This window comes from Symphalangus syndactylus, chromosome 15 (assembly GCF_028878055.3).
Source record: "Symphalangus syndactylus isolate Jambi chromosome 15, NHGRI_mSymSyn1-v2.1_pri, whole genome shotgun sequence".
NCBI lineage: Eukaryota > Metazoa > Chordata > Mammalia > Primates > Hylobatidae > Symphalangus > Symphalangus syndactylus.
In genome coordinates, this window is record NC_072437.2 from 95,614,697 (window position 1) to 95,630,613 (window position 15,917).

A 15,917-nucleotide genomic window follows, 5' to 3' on the forward strand; every position below is an offset into this window, starting at 1 on the left:
CAAGTCCATGCTCAGATCAAGAAGGAATACTGCTTTATCTGGTCCCAGATAATTATTTTTGTAACTGTTTCATGACTCAGATCTAAACGTAACACATAAAGCCATCTTTTCAGCTACATCTCCAACCTTTCTGTTCTCTCTTTTAAATCTACCATCACCCACAACACACACACACACACACACACACACACACACAAACTTTCTCTCCCAACATACTTGAATTTTTTATCTCATGCCAAGATTAAGACATATAATTGAAAAAATGAAAAGCTAGCTTGTATCCAGAACCCAATCCCACCAGGGATGTCACTTATAATTCCTTTTACAAATGAAATCATAATATTTATCATTCTTTTGTCTCCACAGTAATGGTTTTTAAAGAGGAAACAAAACATTTTTTTAAACTAATTTTATGTGAATGATGTCAATCTAATTCAGTAATACTTACAATACATATGAGGCTAAGAAAATAATTTCTGCTTTAAACTATTTTTATTCTGACATTTCCATATTTTTCTCATATTGTTCCTTTTCCTCCTAAAAGTTGTAAATTCCTGAAAGTAGATGCCTATTTCAGAAACACCTAAGTAACCTGAACTATAGCAATGTGAACTAAATAACGCTAATTAGAACAGTGGTAAGCAAAACAACAAATCAAGTTTTATTTTCAATATTTTGTACCACAATGATTCAGTATTTTGTACCACAAATGAAAAACCATTTATCAATATGACTAGGCTTTACATGTTTAATGAAAAAAAAAAATGTTTCTCCAAATCACCGAAGTCCAGTTTATGTCATACAATGGCTGCTATAAATAAAAGCAATTAAGGAAACACATAACCATGACTTCTCAAATTAATGCATCCTGAAGTATGTTTCAAGCACAATAAATGAACCTACTATGTGAGTGCTAACCAACAAAATAGTTAATTTTGAAAACCACAATACCTCCCATCTCTTTATTTTGGGTAATAGTCTCAAGGACTACAGTTTGCCATGAATAATAAAGAAAACAACCACAAACACAGACATTACAAAAGAATGTATGTGGTAATGAAGGCTTTTCATTTATTTTTTACATGTATAGAAATCACTTCTCAAATATTTTAGAAACAAAAAAAAACTGTTCATAAACATAAAAGAATCTAGATATTAATATAGGGTTCTAAGAGCTTAAACGTTTCTCAAAAGTAACCATCACAGTAATTTCTGCTCATGTTCTAAATTCTACCAGCAGCTTTAAAATATTACAAAGGACAGAAAATGTGGATCATCTGTTACTGTGTCTCAAGATGACAGCTTAAACTATAAACTTGACCAGGCATGGTGGCTCACGCCTGTAATCCCAGCACTTTGGGAGGCCTAGACAAGCGGATCTCCTGAGGTCAGGAGTTCAAGACCAGCCTGGCCAACATGGCAAAACCCCGTCTATACTAAAAAAGTACAAAAATTAGCCGGGCGTGGTGGCGAGTGCCTGTGGTCCCAGCTACTCAGGAGGCTGAGGCGGGAGAAGCTTGAACCCAGGAGGTAGAGGTTGCAGTGAGCCGAGATGGCGCCACTGCACTCCAACCTGGGCAACAAGAGTGAGACTCTGTCTCAAAAAAAAAAAAAAAAAAAAAAAAAAACCTATAAACTTTATCTTAAGTGCGTAAATACCCTTTTTCGCACAAAAATAATAGTAGCGATGTTTATTGAATGCTAACTCCCCACCAAGTAATACGATAAAAATGTTTTTCTAGGCATTATCTCATCTAATCCTTATAACACTACAAAACAATAACAGTTACCCACCATTTAACAGAGGAGGTGACTGAGGCTTTAAAGAATTTAAATAATTTGCCCATACAGCCTGGATTTGAACCCAGATGTGTCTAACTCAGAGCCTGTCCTCCTAGCTCATTACAATTTACTGCCTCAAATTCCTTTAAAGTTACACAGCTAATCTAAAAATAAATATAAAAGGCTTATTAACAGAAATAAAGGTATTTTGTTGTGGTTGCCTATATAATGAAATACTACTTGCTTTTTAATTTCATAGTGCTTTGAACAGCCTAAAATCTTTCAAAACCATCTGCTTCATATTACTTTATTTTATGAAGTATGTATGTATGTATGTATTTACTTATTTTTGAGGCAAGGTCTCACTCTGTCGCCCAGCCTGGAGTGCAATGGTGCAATCTCAGCTCACTGCAACCTTGACCTCTCAGCCTCAACCAATCCTACCACTTCAGCCTCCTGAGTAGCTGGGACCATGGGTGTGCACAGCCACGCCTGGCTAATTTTTGTATTTTTTGCAGAGATGAGGTCTCGCCATGTTGCCCAGGCAACTTGTCTCAAACTCCTGGACTCAAGCGTTCTGCCCCTCTCAGCCTCCCAAAGTGCTGGGATAACAAGCAAGAGCCACCACACCCAGACTCAAGTAGTCTTTGAACAAGTAATTTTATTATCATGTTTACTTACTCATCCATTCATCGTCCAATCTAAACTAATTAGTAAGCACCTACCACATTAAGCAAATAACCTATATACATATAAGAAACAATGTAAGGCCACGTGGAGTTTACTAACATAAAATTCTTGACTTCAAATAATATCTAATAATGCAGAGAAAATACGAGTATAAAAATATCAGGAATTATGTGTTAAATACCAATCATCCATACTCTCACATAAGGAGGTCAGAAAAAAAAAAAACAGTCACTACTGATTCTCTCATTCATTTCTCTTCCTACTGCCAAATCACCAGGAAAAATGGAAAGAGGAAAACATCAGAAAGAAAAGAATACTGACATATAAAGACACTCACAGAGACAGGAATAAACGAGAATGAAGGAACAAGTTATTGAAATACAGCGAATGAAGTGATATTGTTTGTCCCTCAAACACATAAAAGCTAAGAAAATAAGAAATAAAATACATTGTTTTTTGGAGACGATTTCCTTAAAAAACACAAGAGTGAGTATACCAAAACTAGTTTGAGCACTGATTGAAATGTACATCCTTTGAGAGAGGGGCCAGATCTTATTCATGTATCATGTATCATTCGGTGCACTGTTTGACATAAAGACACACAATAATGTTTCTTGAACTGAAACGCAAGGCACATGTGTTTGATAAATGTCCATAACATAACCATTCTAAAGAGTTCTATAATACCCTGGGAAGTAAATACAATTGGGGGGTCAGCAACTAAGCATTAAATTCTTTACAAAATCCAAACAATACTTAGATATGATTAAAAACCATAAAAAGTGTTTACTAAAAACAGCTTCATTGCAAAATATTAAAAAGAATAAGATTTCAAATCAAAGCTCACTTTTTAATAGGCTGCCTAATAGAAGCTTTTACAATTACTAATGGACAGAACAAGTTACAAAAGGACTTAAAAGGTCATTTACTCCTTTGCCATTCGTTCAGTTAGGACCACAATCAAACCATACCCCAGCAAAAGAAACATATCTAAAGACATCCAGTGAAGATTAAACAACCTTGAAAAACTACTCCATTTTTTTTAAACTACTCTCACAATCTATGCCTTGAATTTATCTGGCAAATGCCTATATGTCACTTTTATCAGGTATTCTAGGGCACAATTTCCCTGGGACTAGCATATGTAAGTATAGTTATCACTGAAGAGAAAAATGTTTAAAATAATGTTGAGCCGGGTGTGGGCACATGCCTGAAATCCCAGCCATTGGGGAGGCTGAGACAGGAAGGCTGCTTGAGCCCAGGAGTTCAAGGCTGCTGTGAGCTATGACTGCACCATTGCATTCCAGCCTAGGTGACAGAGTCAGACCGTGTCTCTAAAAAAAAAAATAAAATGAAATACTCTTGAGCACATTAAAATATAAACATATTTTCATTTACAGATGCTCAAATATCAGTGAAATCACAAATCAGTCCAGACGTGAAATACTGTCAGAATTGAAGAATTTTAGAGCCATTAGGCTCTCATATTATCTAGTAGAACTTCCTGTTTCTTTGAAGATGAAAACAAGGCAAAAGCACATTGGTATTAATGCCCTATACAATAACATTTTATAGCATTACACGAAGCTTCATCTTAAAAAAAATTGATTAGTCCTCAGACTCTAATCATCACTTTGTAATATAACTACTACCTGATCCACCTGCTTAATATGTTCAAGTCAAGTCACAGAACAGGGCCTTTCTATCAGACAGAACTGGCAGTCCTGCCACACTGTTAGTAAGGAAGCAGAAGAAATGCTTTCAGTTGTTGAGCACTTTAGGGTTTACCTCCACTAAACTGTTTCAACTTCCCAAAATCAAAAAAAACCGTATTAACACCTCATATGAAATAAGGGTACAGATTTGGAGACCTGCCTATGATCATACAGAAAATAAGTTGTAGACACAAAATTAGACAACTTACTTTCTTTCCTTATTTTCCCCTCCTTTGTTTGTTATGCTCTCTCCCATTTCTTCTTCCTCTCTGCCTCCTAACCAGGGTCTCATTTGTAGGCTCCTTCTGCAAACACATACACACAACTCTTTTTTTTTTTTTTCTGACAGGGAGTCTCGCTCTGTCACCAGGCTGGAGTGCAGTGGCATGATCTTGGCTCACTGCAACCTCTGCCTCCTGGGTTCAAGCTATTCTCCTGCCTCAGCCTCCTGAGTAGCTGGGACTATAGGTGTGCACCACCATGCCCAGCTAATTTTTGTATTTTAAGTACAAACGAGGTTTCACCACGTTGGCCAGGATGGTCTCGATCTCTTGATCTCCTGATCTGCCCGCCTCAGCCTTCCAAAGTGCTGGGATTACAGGTGCGAGCCACTGTGCCCAGCCTACACACATCTCTTAAATGAGAGTTCCATATCCAAACCTCTTCCTTTTTCTTTTCTACTCATTACTCCAATGTGAGCTGGTCCATTCTCCCTTGTAGCTTTAACTACTTATCTATATGCAAACTTCTAACTCCAGCCTGCTCTCTCTCTGAACTCCAGACTCAAATGCATCTCCACCTGAATATCCCATAGGAACCTCAAACAAATGCTCAAAACTGAACTAATATCTTTATATTTCACCCCAATAAAAACCAGCTCCTCATCTCAATCAATGGGTTCACTATTACCTCAGTCATGCTAGCCAGAAACTGAGGAATCAATTAGCTAAGAGTTCCAAATCTAACTCCCAACATCCAAACTCTTACCAAGTCATATCAATTTTATCTCTTAAATATTCCTTGAATTAATGTCTTTCTGTAACTCCAACTGCTTAATTCAGACTCTCTTCATTTCTCTACTGGACTTTGTTTTTTTTCTATTATACAACTGGCTTTTCTACTACCTCTAATCTTTCCCTTCCCAGGTCTACTCTCTACACTGGAGCTGGAGTTATCTTTCTAAAATACAAAGCTGATGACACCACCACTCTAGCTAAAATTCTTCAATGACTGCCCCATGTCAAGAAAAATTCTAAACTCTGAATATGGTGCCATATTCTTTAAGATCTGGCCTCACCCACTAATTGCAAGTATTCTGGGATCCAGTCATTCAGAACTACCTAGCGTTTCCCAAATACAAAATACTCATTCTTCAATCTATCCTTTGCTCATTTTGTGCCATCCATTTGTCCTAGAATGACTTTCCTCATCATCACTCCAGTGGAAAGCTTATTCAACTATTTTAACACAAGTTAAAAGTCAAATCATACTGAAGGCCTCCCCGACTTCCTTAGAGTCAGGATCTTTCTACTAATTGACAGAGAATGGTCAGTGCTTGAGATCAGGACCAGACCCACCTGGGCTGAAACCCCAGGTTCACACTTTACCAACTATGATTTTGTGCAAGGCCTCTAAAGCCTGTTTCCTCATCTCTAAAAATCAGTAACTACTTCATCAACTGTTTTGAGGATTAAGTAATGAGCTGCATGCAAAATACTCCTCACAGCACCTAACATATTCAATAAATGTTACTGTTATGTGATTATTTCCTCTGGGCTCCTATAGCAACTTGCACATATCTCTACCACACTATTGTGATGACAAGACTGCCCATGCAGGATAGACCATCTTTTTTCATCTCTTTATTCTCACCACCTGGCATAATGCCTGGCACATACGTTCTTAACACATTTTGAATGAATAAATAAAATACTTCAAACCTTATATTGTATCACATAAGGCCTCTATTTTGTTTTCTACCTGTCTTACTAAACCTACTTTCCATCTCCTTGTACAAAATTGCAACCTCAAGTAAAATTTACACAGGTCAACCTCATTTTAATTAAGAGAAAGTTTTATAGGATTTGTGGTCTTTTTGTTTGTTTTTAAACACACACACACACACACAAACTCACAATAATATCAACAATTCTCCAACTTACTCCATAAAGCAGTAAATTTCTAGGATGGTTATCTACCTATTGAAAAATTTTAAAGGGTCGTCAAGGAAGGTTTCGTAAATCTGTGTCAGCTTCCTTTACCACCAAGTCTTGAGTTAACTCTAAGGACTCAAGTGTACTCTTGAACATAACAAATATATAAATAATTAACTAAATAATTAAAACATGGTATTTTTCCTTCCGAAAACATGCTGAGAAATTCTGAATAACACTGAAATAATCAAATAATTATTGCTGCCTACTGCTAAAAAAGTCTGTTTTTAAAAGTTACTCGTAATTTAAAATTGAACTAATCAAAATATGTGTAGGCAGTGTTCAGGCTGGCAAGGGGTGGGGGTGGGGTGGAGCACTCATTTCACAACCTTGAACCTCAAGAAATAAAATGCAAAAATGCAAAAAGTTAGAAATGCCAGATACCACCATATAATCGCAATGACATCTTTTTATCTATTTCCACACTTAACCTTTAAACATCACTCTCCTTTGAGTAATTACCAATTGATGGGTTTAATATGCAAACACCTCTGAGCTACTTTAAAACAAACATGACTAACCCAGAAATAAACGTATCCAGGAAAGGAGAAAAACCTGTTAAAACACAGTTTCTCAGGTCTCACATCCAATGTGTGACATACATACGGTTCTGCACCGAGAGGCAGCAACCTGCGAGGGTCAGAGGCGCCGCAGACCCGAGGCCCTGCAGCTTGGGCGGCTGCTCATCCCTGAGACTGTGCAGGGCGGTGGCCCAGCCGGGGTGGGGCTGAGCGCTGCAGCTGGGGCGGGCCCAGCGACAAGGCGGGAAGCCTGAGGCTCACCTCCACTTCCCTTTCCCAACGCACAGAGCCCAGGTCCGCGACCACCCAACAGCCCCCTCAAGACAAAGAGAGATTTTTTTTTTTTCTGTCCCGGTCCGCTCAAAGTTTATCGGTCTTTCCCGGCGGTCGGGGCCGACGGGCTTTGTAGTTCGCCAGTCCCAACTACCCCACCAAGGCCGCGAGCCCGAGGAGCCACTGAACTACAATCCCCATGATGCACCGCGACCCTGGCGCTCCCGCGCCCCTCCCCGTCCCCGCACGGGGGCCAGCGCCCGAGGAAGCCCGCAGCCCACTGCCCTGGCGTCTCCGGCGGTGGGAGGCTGGGAGGGGCTGTTGGCTAGAGCCCCGCACCACCTGCCGTCTCGCCCTCGCCCCTTTCTCTCGGATTCATTACCTAGAAGGCGCAGGTCCGGGCACATTCAGCGATGAGGTCCAGATGGGGTGGGGGTGGGGCGCAGGCCGCCGCCGCCGCCGCCGAGTCCGTTAGGTCGCGACGTGCGTGAAGAGGCGGCGGCGGCGGAGTAAGGTTGCCATGGCAGCCGCGGCCGCGCGGTGGGCGCAGCGCGGGAGGGAGCGCGGGGGCTGTGAGTCCGCTCTGGGGCGGAGCTTCGGACTCCCGCCCAGGTTGCCGGGGGGAGGGAGGCGCAGCGGCGCGGGGTGGGAGAGCAGGGAGACAGTGACATTGAGGAGGATGTGTGGCCGACTGAGCTCTGGTCGTGCTTGATGAGCCTGCCTCCACTGCGTCCAGCCCCCGTGGCGGGGCACCTTCATGCCTGCTGCTTTAGGAGGAGATGCCAGTGGCGTCGAAGGAGGGGGCACCCGGGGCGTCGCAGCGCCTTTCCCTGTCGCCTGTCCAGGCGTCCGCCGCTGGGTCTGCCCCCATGGGATGTATGGATCCTACGCCACCTCTGTGTTTTTCTCCAGTCAAACCGAATTGAAGTCTTTCGCACCCCCTTTCTCCATTCTCTGGGGAGTGGGATAGAAAGAAATCCTTCGATAAGATGGAATACATATGGCCTTTAGGATTATTCAGGAGGTTTTAGAACTTGCAAATGGCATTGCTTTCGACCGAATTTGGATTTATGCTGTTTCTTGGCAATCGTTTGCGGACTCTAGGATAAACAGATTAAGAGCGTGGGCTTCCAAAACGAATTCTTAGTTCACGTCCTGCCCCTATGCTTGGTAGCTGATGACCGGGGCGCCTTTCTCACCTCTTAACGTTTTGATCTGCAAAAATGGAGATATCCATCTGCTACTCTTGTAAGAAATACACGCATTAATACTGATGAAGCTGTATAAAACAAAGCTTAGCATTTAACAATAGCTATTAAATATTCATTATTTAATCAATAGTGATAAAAGTCAGAATAGTGGTTGGCCGTCGGGGAGGGGTTTGAGAGAATTTTTTGTAGTGATGAAAAAACTCTATAGCTAAGGGTTTCGGTTACAGAAGTATATGCATTTGTCAAAACTCTTGGAATGGGACATTTAAGATTTGTACATTTCACTGCCTGTAAATTTACCTCAAAAGAGAACATAAAAATGTGTTGTTATTATTATTAGAGCTATAGACTCTAATGGAAACCACAGAGATATTCTAGGCCCAATCTCTAGATTTTATAGATGAGAAAACTGAGGCCCAGAGATTTAATAGAAAAAAAGAGGAAGGGGAGTGAATTTGTGAGCTTGTCATTTTCTAGCAATGAATGTCTCCTGAAAAATTATGGTTGAAAATAACAAAAATGGCTTCTGTAATCCAGCTGAGTCATCCTACCACAGAGATTTTCTTGAACTTGACGGAGTCCCTTATCCACCTTTTGTTGTTCCCCACCGCCAATGTCGTCTCAAGGATTGCACCGTCACTTCTGGCTCTCAGTTCTTGCTTTTCCTGAACACTTAGCCTTCTCCACATATCACCTCTTACAACTCTCTTCTCTCTACTGCTGACACATAATGTCGAAATCAGCCCCTTTTCTTTGGTTGTTTCTATAGCCAACTCTTTGGAAGGTTTGGAGCAGATGAGTGGTTTTAAATTAAGGATGCAAAAAACCTAAAATTAGAAATCCCTGCTCTTAAAAGTCCTTCAGTTCCTCCCGTGATATTTTTATCCGCCTACCACCTACCCCCATTTTTTCATCATAACCTGTAACCTCCCACTATCGTACCATGTCTCTGGTCCCATCTCTCCCCTCCTCTCTTCTCTCTTTATGCAATACTTTTATTTCCATCTCCTAATTTGTGCCTTCGTAGCTACCTACCATTCCTAAACTGTTTACCAAAGTTTTTTCCTACACAGAGTAACTTCCCAAGAGGAACACTGGAGCTAGCTATTAAAATAATATTTTTTCACATATGTATCCTCATATTCTATTTGATTCAGTCCACAGTGTAGCTGCTCAATAAATATTAAGCAGCTTACGTACATGACCTGTTGATATGGTTTGGCTGTGTCCCCACCCACCTCTCACTTTGTATTGTAATAATTCCCACCTGTCAAGGGCAGGGCCAGGTGGGGATAATTGAATCATGGGCGTGGTTTCACCCATACTGTTCTTATGGTAGTGAATAAGTCTCATGAGATCTGATGGCTTTATAAATGGGAGTTCCCCTACACAAGCTCTTTTGCCTGCCGCTGTGTAAGAAGTCCCTTTGCTCTTCCTTCATCTTCCACCATGATTGTGAGGCCTCCTCAGCCACATGGAACTGAGTCCATTAAAACTCTTTCCTTTATAAATTACCCTGTCTTGGGTATGTCTTTATTAGCAGCATGAAAACGGACTAATACACCTGTCCTGGCTAACTTCACAGTGGGTTTGCTTATGAAACCCATTTTCTTACATCCATAATAATGGTTTACTCTAGTATAAATGAGGAAGCTATGTGATAATAGCTGGAATCTGCTGTCTAAGAGGAAGAAAAGAAACCAAAGTAACCATAGCTTGTACAGAAGAAATGACAGCACTTAAGAGATGAAGTCCGGAACAAAGTCTGGTATGAAGCCATAGGACATCCTTGTAGGAACTTGGACCTGTCACCTGCAGCAATTTGGTCACAACTCTGCATATGTAATGAGCATGTAAATAAATTCTCCTTTGCTCCTGGAGATGTTACGGATCTGCCACCAGCTGAACACATGTTGTAGTAGGGATGATAGGTTCACCGGATCCATCTCTCCCTGATCTGGTTTCCCATGTGACCGATCACTTGTCTTTCTTTGCAAGGCAGCTGGCCAAGGTTGTAGTGCAGCCTACAGCCATGACGAAGTCTCCAAAGACAAAGTCCCAATGCATAACGCTCCTTGTTTTGTGAAGCCAGGATCCCAGAAAATCAGCTCAGCAGGACAGGCCACTTGAGAATGGATGACAGCAGCACAAATAAAAGCTGTCACAAAAGTGAGTTGGAGGTGGGCAGTCACGGGAGGGAAGACCAAAAGCCACTCAAGCACAGCCTTAAAATGCCTGGCATGGCTGTGGACAGGTGGGAACGAATAAGGACCGATAGTATACCATAGTTTATTGTTTTCACCAGATACTTTGGACCTGTTCAAGTGATAGTTAAACACCCTATACAAATCCAAAAGATGGAGCTGAAAGTAGTAGCACATTAATCCACACAGGCAGTGTGGTCAAGAGCCACCACCCTCATTTACAGCGCATCTGGTTTACAGTTGAGGTCTTTCCTCAGTTCTTGGAGTTCTTGGCCTCTCTGGCATTTGACTTTGCTGACCACCCTCCTTGGTAGGTCCTTGACCTTGGATCTCTTCAGAGCTTTCCAACCAGACTTCATTGTGTTATTCACCAGCTCTTTTACCTGCTTCTTAAACGTGAGGATAGTTGCCAAGGTTCAGTCACTACACCTTCTCCATTTGCAAGCTTCCGCCTCAGCCGTGGTTGGTGCTGCAATTTCTCTTGCTAGTTCTGATCCACAAGTTCCAGCACTGCACAAGCAGGCCTACTCTTCCATAACTTGTTCTATTACTTCTGTTCTGTTCGCCTGAGATACCAGCGCCTTATCTATCTAAGGTCTACGTATTCTGAAAACAGACCTTCACATGAAACCTTTCCAGATAGTTCCTGCTCAGTCATATCACCCTGCTCTGTGCTCAGAGTATTTCCTGCCAATTTCACTCCCTTGACAGCTGACCATACTGCTGAGTGGCTGCTCATCTATTGTTTACTCATTGGCTTTTTGTCTTTTCTCACTATATTTCAAGCTCCTCCAACGTGCATTTCTGGGTATTCTCAAAAACACCTTCATAATACCCTACATATAGTAAGGGCGCAATAAATGTTTTTGATTGGTAGTTCTTTTAACTTTTCCCCTTAGCAAAACCTCCTTTATCTGGTAGCTCTCCCTCTTCTAGTACTAAACAGGACATTTGCAGCCTCTTGATATAAATTTCCCTGAAGCCTATAGAACTGTGGGCCTCCATACATATTCAGTGGAGGAGTACCTTGGGAGGTAATTCCTTAAGTCGCTGTTGCTGTGGAAGGAATTCAGTACGTAAGTAGCACTGAATTCCAACATTCAGGCCCTCTTACCGTAAAGATCTAGAACAGAGTTTTCCTCACTGTGGGTCACAGTCTGTTAGTAGGTCGTGAAGTCAATGTGATGGGTCTCTTCCAGCTTTGTAATGTTTAAAAAGTGATAAGGTAAGGTAGCACAGGGTAAAGTAGAATGCAATAGAATGCGGTAGAAAATGAAATCCAGAGGGGATGTGCATGGTTAGGGTCAAGTATCGTATGGCAGTTACTGAGCTGTCATCTTTCAGCTTCAAGCCTACCCTCTGCCCTCTGTGTTGGTGGGGCTGGAATTGTGCAAACCACATTTCTCCTCTGTCATCTGAGTGGAGAGGCAGGGGCAGCACAGCAGGACCAGAGGAAGAGCACAAGGCTGGAGGAGAGGGAAGCAACTTGCTCCTTCCTGACGGCCTGCTATGCTTGGCAGCATCACTCCTGCCACAGACTTTTAGCCTGGTGTCAGTTTTACTTGTCTACAGCTTCTTATTGTATCTCAACCAGCCTCATCGCATCTCTTCTCCCTCCACCCCAAAACATTACCTGCAGCAGCAGCCAGACAGTGTCCCTCTTCAGGAGCCTGTGCCCCAGCTTCAGCAGGCCTTTCCTACAAACCCCAACCTCCTCTCCTCCGTTTGATCTCCAGCCCTTCAGGCAGGAGCTGTTTCTTGCAGTTATAACCTATGTGTTACTCTAGTGTTCCTTTTTTAATTTTTCAGTCCTTGAACATCTGTCTAATCAATTCCCTGTGCTAAATTCTTGCTCTTAAAATACCTACTTAAAGTTTCTTTTTTCCTGACTGGACCCTGACTAATATGGATTGTTAAGTAAAATGTACTTCCTGCCATAAGTGTCCATCAAAAGGGTTTAAGAAACACTGGTTTAGAGGATTGAGAGTTCTTAAATAGCCGGATGACCTGAGATGCAGCTAAGGGGCCAGTCCTGACATGTAGAGGTACTCTGGATTTCAGGTCCGTGAAAAGCAAAGATCCTGTTCCACTACAGCAGTTGTCACTGTTGGACCCCAGTCGCAGCCTGGCCTGTAGGGATCACTAGCAGTGAGCCTGCAGTTGTCCATCAGAGTATGGCCTGAACCCATATGGAATCTAACCTCTCTCAGATATGCAGAAATTCAGCTTCTTTACTTGCTACAGTTTTACTCGTTATTAGCAAGTGAGAGGAAGCAGAAAGTAATGATGAAGAAAGCCAGGAACTAGTACCAGAGACCTCATACAGTGCAATGGAACTTGATTGAGTGGAAGAGAAGGATTTAAAAGGTAGATTTTCAAGGTGTCAATTTTCTCTCTCTGATGCTGCCTTTTCTCGCATGTAATCCGAAGAGATAGTAGACAAGAGGAGGAAATGAAGAACCTTATACTAATACCTAATACCTATGTTTCTGCCTTATCCAGTCAAAATGAGGCTTTTGCTCTATTTTATTCATGAACTTACTATACTTATGCCTCAGTCTCCCATTAGAAGTGAGACTCACTCAATCACGTACTCCTAATAAAAAGAACTGCTCCACATTTCAGGAACTCAAAATATTTCTTATGTATGCCATATAAACACAAAACCTCTTGGCAGCGATCTATGAGGATTCTCCTTGCTTATGATTTTGCATTTCTTTATGCTAATTCAGAAATATGAACAGAAAACCCAGGACTTGAGGCTGTTAAGTGGATTTGTAACACTTGGAATGTTGTGGGCACATAACTCAATGAATGGATATATAGTCATCTGTGATAGCTGGGGGAATAGTATTTTCACTGAGCACTGCAGTAAGTCATTGCAGATACTCTGCTAGATACTAATACATTAGCAACACTTTTTTCACCTAACTGTTTTAGGACCTTGCATTTGGTAGAAGAATACATAACTCAAAGTGAATTACTCAGGCAAATGTTGGCAAGAATTACCTCGTTTGTGCCATGCAGAGAATCTTCCAGTGAATTGAAAAGCATGTCATCCTCTGATTTACCCACTGAAGCATGTTACAATGTAGGTGGCATGTCACAGAGGAACAGCAGCTTGTGACCAGGTTTTCTATTCATAGAAGACAGTGTTGTGCCAGGCAACACCAACCACAGAACATTTCAAGTATGAATGAAAAAGGAGCAGTACAGCTGGGATCCTGTTTCCCCTTCTAAGGAGATGCAAACCCTCTCCAGGGCCCCTCCCATGTCTGAAATCCTTTCTTTTCCTATTTTTCTTAAGTCTGTTCTACTTCCACTATAGAGAATTGAAAGTGATGAGTTTTGGAGGAAAATTCCATTTCCTTTCTTCCCTCCTGTTTCTCATGCATTTGAGGTCATCTTTGTGATTTATGTGCATAAATGATATAAAATCATAAACGTTGGCTTACATGAATCGCTCCTAAATGGTTAACTATTCAAGCAAACTGTTCATCATTTTATTCTCCCTGATATTCTCTCCTTATGTTCGCTGGTCTGCCTCACTCCCTTCTCAAGTCTCACCTCAATTTTCACATTTCCAAAAAAATTGTCACTGACGATAAAGGATTCTAACAGCACTTACGCAACCTCATCTTGATCCCTTTTTCCCACATTGCTGGTTACCTGTTCTTACTGTCTGAAAGTGAAGTTAAGATGAAATAAAGTAAGTATGGCAATTACATAAGATTTGGAAGAAACATATGTTTCTTCCTTCTTGATCTGTTCCAGGATTTACACCTTCATGATAGAAAAGCATTTTAGTTTTTCTAAATTTAAAACACACAAAAAAAATTATAGAGAGTTGCATAACAAAAAAGAAACCCTGGTACTCACCACATCCTGATTTTGATGTTATTTTTGGATTCATGTTCTTTTACTATTATTACATATCTGTATATTATAGGCATTACATAATATTTTGCATATTTTCAAGCTTTCTATAAATGTTGTTATACTATGCTTTCTTGAGGTTGCCTTTTGTTATTCAACAATGTACTTCTGAGATTTATACATGTTAATAGATTTAGTTCCCTCATTTTAATTGCCGTAACCATATAATACCATTCATCTATTTCCTAATGATGACTAGTTTATTTCTATCCTTCACTAATACTAAAGGTTGTACAATAAACATTCTTGAATATTTCCATGTACGTATGTGTGAAAGGTTTTGGAAAGTTTATCCAAGAAGTAGAATGATAGATAGCAAAGGGTTCATCTTCAGTTTTCCTAGATTTCATCAATGTTCCCTAAAGTAACTGTATTCATGTAGTCTCAGAACAGCAGTGTAAGAGAATTCCCACTTCATCATATCTTGGAATTATCTGACATTTCTATTTTTGCTGCTCTGATGAGTGTGAATGTATGAAAGTGTATTTGGGTTTGATGTAGGTGTCACTGTATGAGGGTTGTCAAGTCAGCAATGTGAGGCTGAAGCTAAGGAAGCAAAGGAAGTCAAATATAAATTAGGCCGCATATTAGTTATCTATTGCTGCATAACAAATTACCACAAACTTGTTCAAAACAACGCATATTTACTTCACAGTTTCTGTGGATCAGGAATCCAGTCAAAGCTTAGTGGGTTCTCTGCTCCAGGATGTCTCATGAGGCTGCAGTCAAGGTGTCATCCAGGGCTGGGATCTCTTCTGAAGGCTTGACGTGGGAAGGATCTGCTTCCAGGCTCTCATGGTCGTTGCCAGAATTCAGTTCCTTGCAGGTTGTTGGACTGAGGGCCTCAGTTACTGTCCTGTTACTGTCCTGTGCTCTGATGTTCTCTATCCTATTTCATTTACATTTAATTCTGAACTACTAGTAGGTGTAGCAAACGCAGCCTGCAGGATGCAGTGCAGAGTACCTGGTGACCTGGCCTGCTCTCTCTTCCTTGTTTTCTGCCTCCTCATGCTCCCAGACCTCTGTGCCTACACATGTCCTCCTTCTGCCTATACCCACTTTCCCCTACTGTACCTGTCACCTTCCCAGCTCCTCTTTGCCCCTCAAGAATCAGCTCAGGCATTGCCTCTGGAACCCATTCCCTGACCCCGGTCTTCTTTCCATGTGCCCCATAGAACCCTGTGCCCCCACCATCACAGCACTTACTCTGAATTGAATCATCTGTTCACTTCTCTATTTTCCCACTAGACAAGTTCCTTAAGAATGGGGAGTAGGTCTCTACAGTTTCGTATCCCCAGCCCTAGCATAGTGCCTGACATAAAGTCAAAACCTAATAGATGTTTCTTATATGAACAAATGAATGAATGTCATA

The 15,917-nt window shown here is 41.3% G+C and overlaps 1 protein-coding gene and 1 long non-coding RNA gene across 7 annotated transcripts in view; one reads left to right on the plus strand and one right to left on the minus strand.

Moving 5' to 3' along the window:
* KATNAL1 (katanin catalytic subunit A1 like 1) overlaps positions 1-7,799 on the minus strand; it is a 105,828-nt gene extending 98,029 nt beyond the window's left edge. For 2 of the 6 annotated variants that reach the window (XM_055244742.2, XM_055244750.2), the window contains exon 1: positions 7,577-7,799. The gene's annotated coding sequence lies outside the window, so the exon portion shown is untranslated. The other 4 variants (XM_055244743.2, XM_055244747.2, XM_055244744.2 and 1 more) reach the window with 4 other exon arrangements.
* LOC129463985 (uncharacterized) overlaps positions 1-15,917 on the plus strand; it is a 110,385-nt gene that overhangs the window by 62,407 nt on the left and 32,061 nt on the right. The gene's annotated exons all lie outside the window — the stretch shown is intronic.